The sequence below is a fragment of the Vipera berus genome (assembly GCF_964194415.1).
Source record: "Vipera berus genome assembly, chromosome: 2".
Taxonomy (NCBI): Eukaryota; Metazoa; Chordata; class Lepidosauria; order Squamata; family Viperidae; genus Vipera; species Vipera berus.
The window spans coordinates 272,463,670-272,469,669 of NC_138203.1; the positions used below are offsets into that span (position 1 = coordinate 272,463,670).

At 44.7% G+C, this 6,000-nt stretch overlaps 2 long non-coding RNA genes across 2 annotated transcripts; one reads left to right on the forward strand and one right to left on the reverse strand.

Moving 5' to 3' along the window:
• The first annotated feature begins 599 nt into the window (after positions 1-599).
• LOC308664173 lies at positions 600-2,132 on the forward strand. The gene is made up of 3 exons (XR_014025621.1): positions 600-738; positions 1,293-1,445; positions 1,828-2,132. It is a non-coding gene; the product is annotated as an uncharacterized lncRNA (long non-coding RNA).
• On the reverse strand, positions 735-2,977 carry LOC308664174. Its single transcript, XR_014025622.1, has 3 exons — positions 2,347-2,977; positions 1,928-1,989; positions 735-1,356 (listed from the first exon to the last, which is right to left on the reverse strand). It is a non-coding gene; the product is annotated as an uncharacterized lncRNA (long non-coding RNA).
• Positions 2,978-6,000: the final 3,023 nt, after the last annotated feature.

A 6,000-nucleotide genomic window follows, 5' to 3' on the forward strand; every position in this document is an offset into this window, starting at 1 on the left:
TTGTCCTTAAGGCAGATGATTGGGATAACTATATCCTGTCTGTGAAATAACATGTACTTCATGTAATTTTCTTCTGTAAACTGTTGTCTGATAAGAATGTGCAGGATGTAACCATATAAGGAACAATGTATAACAGTGTATAACTAGGAATAGGTCCCTATTTTTCTTTATGTCTTTATATCAAGATACTTTAATTGTAGTACATTCACATTTCAAGTAAAAGCAAATCTCAGTAGAAAAATATTCATTATTAAAGTAATATTTTCTATGTATGGAATCCCTGAGGTCATTTAAATTCATTCATAAAAATAATGCCATTTTTCAAGTGCAAAGTATTTCTAAAAGCAGAATAAAAACCGACGGGACTTCAATTTAACAATACTCTGAATTCTAACAGTGCAAATTCAAGTAGCCCCAAAGAATGTTGCTGCGTTGCTAATTTTTTTTGGGGGGGGGCGTGCTGCCACCATGTGGCTGTTTTTGGGAAAATTACAATGTGGGCAGCCAGACCCTCCTACCCTATGATGTATTTCCTCTCTCCTCCCCTTTTTTGGGATGGACTTCCTCCTCCCTGGAGACTCTCTTCATCTGTAACCAGGAGACACACATGTGCTCCATAACCAGCAGACACACGTGCAGATGCTGTGAGTAATTACCATCTTCTGACCTTGGGAATACTGTCCAAATATCATCTTAACACAACCCATCTGCTGTAATCTACTCTACATGCAAATAAAGGTATTTCTAGATGATAAAAGGTGTTTCCACGAGTTCTGCTATCTGGAAAAGGGCTGTTAACTGTAATAGCATCTGTTTATATAGACCAAGCGCAGAGGTCTTGATAAGGGATTAATCACAATACATCAGCTTGATCCAGAATAGGGGGTTATAAACCTTTCACAGTAAAAAGGCAGGTAAACATCCTGATTACAGATAATCCTTTTGTTCCTACGTTATGGTTGTTGCTTCTTTTTACGACCTTTCTTGCCACCGTTGTTAAGTGAATCACTGCAGTTGTTAAGTTAAAAACACAATTGTGAAGTGAATCTGGCTTCCCCCTTTACTTTGCTTGTCGAAAGGTTACAAAAGGAGATCACATGACCCCGGGACACAGCAACTGTCATAAATACTAGTCAGTTGCCAAGCGTCTGAATTTTGATCCCAGGACCGTGAGGATGCTGCAACTGTTATAGGTCTCTTTTTTCCCCCTGCCAAAGTAGCATTGAATGGCCAAATGTTTCAAAGAGGAAAGTATTAACATAGTCTTCTTTTTGTTGACTCCCTGCTGATAGAGGAGCAGAAAAAAAACCTAGTTCGATACCAGCTGGATCCGGCCATGCAGAAGTGTGTGATTCCCTAGAATTCAATTTGGAAAAACCTTCATTAGAATGGAGCTGAGTTCCCATCATCACTCATTAAAACAACAAGAATTGCATTAACTTAAGGTTGGTAAAAGAGAGAATTATCGGAAAAAGAGGAAATTGAGTACAGTTATTGTGTGGATTATAGATTATAGAAATCAACTGTTAGTGAATGTTTCTTAAATGTAAACCCAGACAACACACCGTTTACGGAATATTAAGGTGATTATGTTAAAAAAATAATAAAACATATCTTTTTTTAAAAAGGGAGTTGAGTTCCTTTTGTAATCCCCAGGCATCCTCTGTCCTCTTTGGCATATATGTTAAGTTCTGAATGCGGTATAGACCTAGGCCTAAGATGAATTCCCTGTGAAAGCTACAAAAGTTGCTTTGCCTTTGCTCAACACTAGGTCCTCATAGCTATTTGTTCAACTAGACAATTGGCTATTTATTTATTTATTATTAGGACTTATATTGCCAACCTTGATCTCATTCTCCCTGAATCCTGGAATCTCTGCGGAAGAGAATCAACCGAGGGTCAATCTTTGTGGTTCAAAAGGACTTACCAACAAAGTTGGGGAATCTTCCTTGAAAGTCAGAAGATAACTGGAGGCCTCCTGGAATTCTCCTTTGGATGCAAGAAAACGAGAAAGCAGCATGAGGAACATTTTGAACTCCAAAAGGAGAATATCCAGGATTGATTGAACGGCAAATATTGTTCATATATTTTCCTGGATACAAGCAATCCCCGGAATTAAAAAAATCAGTTGGCTTCTGCATGTTTTCATTGTGAAGGACAACTCTAGGCTGGGGCCCAAAATGCTGACCCCAGGGACCTCTTGCTGTCCCTAGAACTACCCAGAAGGATGGGATGGATGGATGGATGGATGGATGGATGGATGGATGGACAATGAGAGATAATTCTGCCCTTTCTCTGCACACAGACATATATCAAGGCTGAAATGGGCTACTTCCTGGAACTTACCACCAATTGCTGAATAGCCTCAGAGCATAATAAGATATGCTGTGTCACTGGATTCACCTTGTCCTGTAACAATGAATATGAGACATTTGGAGGAATCAAGAACTGGATTGGATTTTAAAAGGCTCCATCTCTGGATATGGGAATACCCTTGAAATTCATTATGATAAATTGATTGTAGGGAATATCGGTCCTTGGAATATATCCTTTTTTATCCTTGATTTTTTCTATGTATTACACTGCAGCATTGACTCCTCCGGAAATGAAAACTGAGATTTGGGAGAGGATGATGAAGTGGGGGTCCCAGTGGGGAGATTCCCAAGGCAAGAAAACAGAATTTGGGGCAGATCCTCTTCCAACCCTACAATGAGCAAACTGGGCTGCCATTAATAAACTCATCCCTCCTTTCTTCATTTCAGATATGTGCAATTCAAGATGGAGGTTTACATTTTCAAAGGATCCCACATTGAGTAGATCCACTGAAAGGAGTGAGATTTATTTATTTATTTATTTATTTAGATTTATATACCGCCCTTTCCCGAAGGACTCAGGGCGGTTTACAGGGCATTTAAAAAACAGTCAATACAAACGTTAAAACAAATTAAAAGAGATTAAATAGAACCCTGAGAAAATTAAAACCCAGTTAAAATTAAAATTAAAAATATTCTCAGCCTGGGCCAGAGCGTTCGAAGAGCCAGGTCTTCAGGTCCCGGCGGAATGAACGGAGGTTGGGGGCAGTCCTAAGCTCCGCAGGCAGCTGGTTCCACAGGGCAGGCGCACCCACTGAGAAGGCCCTACCCCTGGGTGTTACCCGCCGGCAGTCATTAACCGGCGGCACCCTGAGGAGACCCTCCCTGTGGGAGCGCACTGGACGAAGGGAACTTGATGCTGGCAGCAGGTGTTCCCTCAGATATCCCGGACCCAAGCCATTTCGGGCTTTATTGGTCATCACCAGCACCTTGAATCTCACCCAAAGGGCAACTGGAAGCCAATGCAGCTCGCGGAGTAGAGGTGTTACATGGGAGTATCGGGAGACCCCCATCACGACTCGCGCTGAGTCTTGTCAGATTCTTACCCCAAACCAGAAATACCTCCCAAACTCAAATTTGCTTACCATTGCAAGAGACAATTGAAGTTCCAAGCAAGCAGAGATCCCCCTTGATCTGTGAAGAAACAGACATCAGAGAGTTGTGACAGTTTGAGGAAAGCTGACCGCAAAAATCATCTTTCCTCCGTGGGAATACCAATTTTTCTCCAGGGACTCAGCTGTGCCTCAGAGCTCTCTTTGAATCCTCTGGATCTTTCCCTTAGTTGTAGAATATCCAGCACTCTTTTTGTATTTATGAGACCCTGTGGCTCCCCAAAATCACGGGGGGGGGAGCTTCTGTGCAAGCAGCCATCATGAAGATAACCCCAATTGTTCCTTGCTCTAGGCAATGCCTCTGCAGGAGTGGCTGTCAGAGCATCCTCCCCACTTCTCCCCCACACTCACCTCCTATCCCATGATTCCCAGCTTGGATCTGAAGATGGGCTGCAGTTTGGAATCCACCACGAGCTACAAGAACACCAAAGAAGCCCCTTCAGGCAGTTGATCACCATCACCCTTCACGAAACAGCTGTGCCAGATGGGCCACCCGGGGGCCCCATGAACTGCCCTGCCACAGCATTCTGCACCAGTTCTACCTTCCAAATTGTCTTCAAGGGTAGGCCCAAGCAGAGCCCATTGCAATAGTCAAAACCTGAGATGACCAGGGCACGGTTTTAAAAAATGTTCACTTTTTCTGCATTTTTGTTTAGCAACCCGTGGCTCCGGAGCCGCATGCGGCTCTTTCAGCCGTCTCCTGCGGCTTCCAGTCCTCTGCCATGTGCAGTCCAAAAAAAAAAAAAGTGGGACTAAAAAAGTTTAACCAATCAATTCAAATATGCAGGGTAGGTGCATATCTCGCCTTCAGTCAAACCCTGTTCTGCACATTCACGCATGTACACACATGCGCCCACATTTTTTGCGGCTCCCAGTTTTTCCTTTTGTGAGGGAACCGGTTCCGAGTGGCTCTTTCACTGTTTCAGGTTGCTGACCCCTGCTCTAGGCTATGCCTCTGCAGGAGTGGCTGTCAGAGCATCCTCCCCACTTCTCCCCCACACTCACCTCCTATCCCATGATTCCCAGCTTGGATCTGAAGATGGGCTGCAGTTTGGAATCCACCACGAGCTACAAGAACACCAAAGAAGCCCCTTCAGGCAGTTGATCACCATCACCCTTCACGAAACAGCTGTGCCAGATGGGCCACCCGGGGGCCCCATGAACTGCCCTGCCACAGCATTCTGCACCAGTTCTACCTTCCAAATTGTCTTCAAGGGTAGGCCCAAGCAGAGCCCATTGCAATAGTCAAAACCTGAGATGACCAGATGACCAGATGAACACTTTAAAAAATGTTCACTTTTTCTGCATTTTTGTTTAGCCATCAGATATACAGGTTGTGGTCAAATTAAGTCCGTAGATAAAGGACTTTACTGACAATTTCTTCCTTGCTACTTTTCCTCCCTTTCTGAATTGTAACTCTTTGTTTTGGGAAGGGGGACGGTCTCTTCCGAAGGAGCCTTACCGGCTCTGCAAAAGATCTCACCCTGTTTTGGCCTTCTCTCTTCCTCAAGTAGAGACTGCAAAGGTCTCTCCAGGATGCTTTCATCTGGAGGGCGACTCTGAGCAGCCACCAAATTTGGGGGGGCCTAAAAAGCTTCCTCTAGGATTCTGTGGCCGGACAGTGGGGGTCAGTCCGGGTGGGGGAGGGCTGGGCTCAGCTACCTTCCCAGGGGCAGCTCCTCCCTTTCAGGGGCAGCCAAAATCCAGCTTTTCCCCAAAGGTTTCCCTGGAAGATCCCTCAAAAAGGGTGGATTTAGGGAAGCTGGATTCCATCCCCTGCCAAGAGTGTCTTTTTCCTCTTGTTTTTCTCTTGTCAGCCCTACTTTTTCCATCCAGGGGAGATTTATTTATTTTATTTTTATTTTAATTCTATTTATATCCCACCCTTCTCCGAAGACTCAGGGCGGCTTACAATTTAAGCACAAACCAATGGGCTTAGCAATAGCCTTCATTCTATGTATATGCCTGCTTATTAGGGCTTTCGGGGGGGGGGCAAGCGGCATTATTACAAAGTCAGCTTATTGCCCCCAACAATCTGGGTCCTCATTTTACCTACCTCGGAAGGATGGAAGGCTGAGTCAACCTTGAGCCTGGTGGGACTCGAACCTGCACTAATTGCAGGCAGCTGGTGTTACTTAAGGACGCATTAGCCCACTGCTCCACCAAGGCTCCTTGCACGTTCAATATGTAAAATGTCTGTGTGCTTTTCTGAAAAAGGTTCTAGTCCCTTCACCTTTTGTAGAAAACCCTGGGAGTTTGTGAGAATGTCGGGGCCTCTGGCAGGAGCTTTTTACAAAGCCTGTCTAGCAGAGGGAGGAAGGAGAGAGATTGGATTGGGGCAATCTGGTTTCAAGCCCCCCAGGGCTCCTGGGCAAATTGGGGGCATTCGGTCTCCCTCCGGTTTCTTTCCCAAGGTTGTTACTGATAACCTCCCGGGACAGGTGCCCGGACAACCTGGAGAAAGGGCAAAGGATGTTAATGCCTTAAGCCAGTGATGGCGAACGTTTTAGAGACCA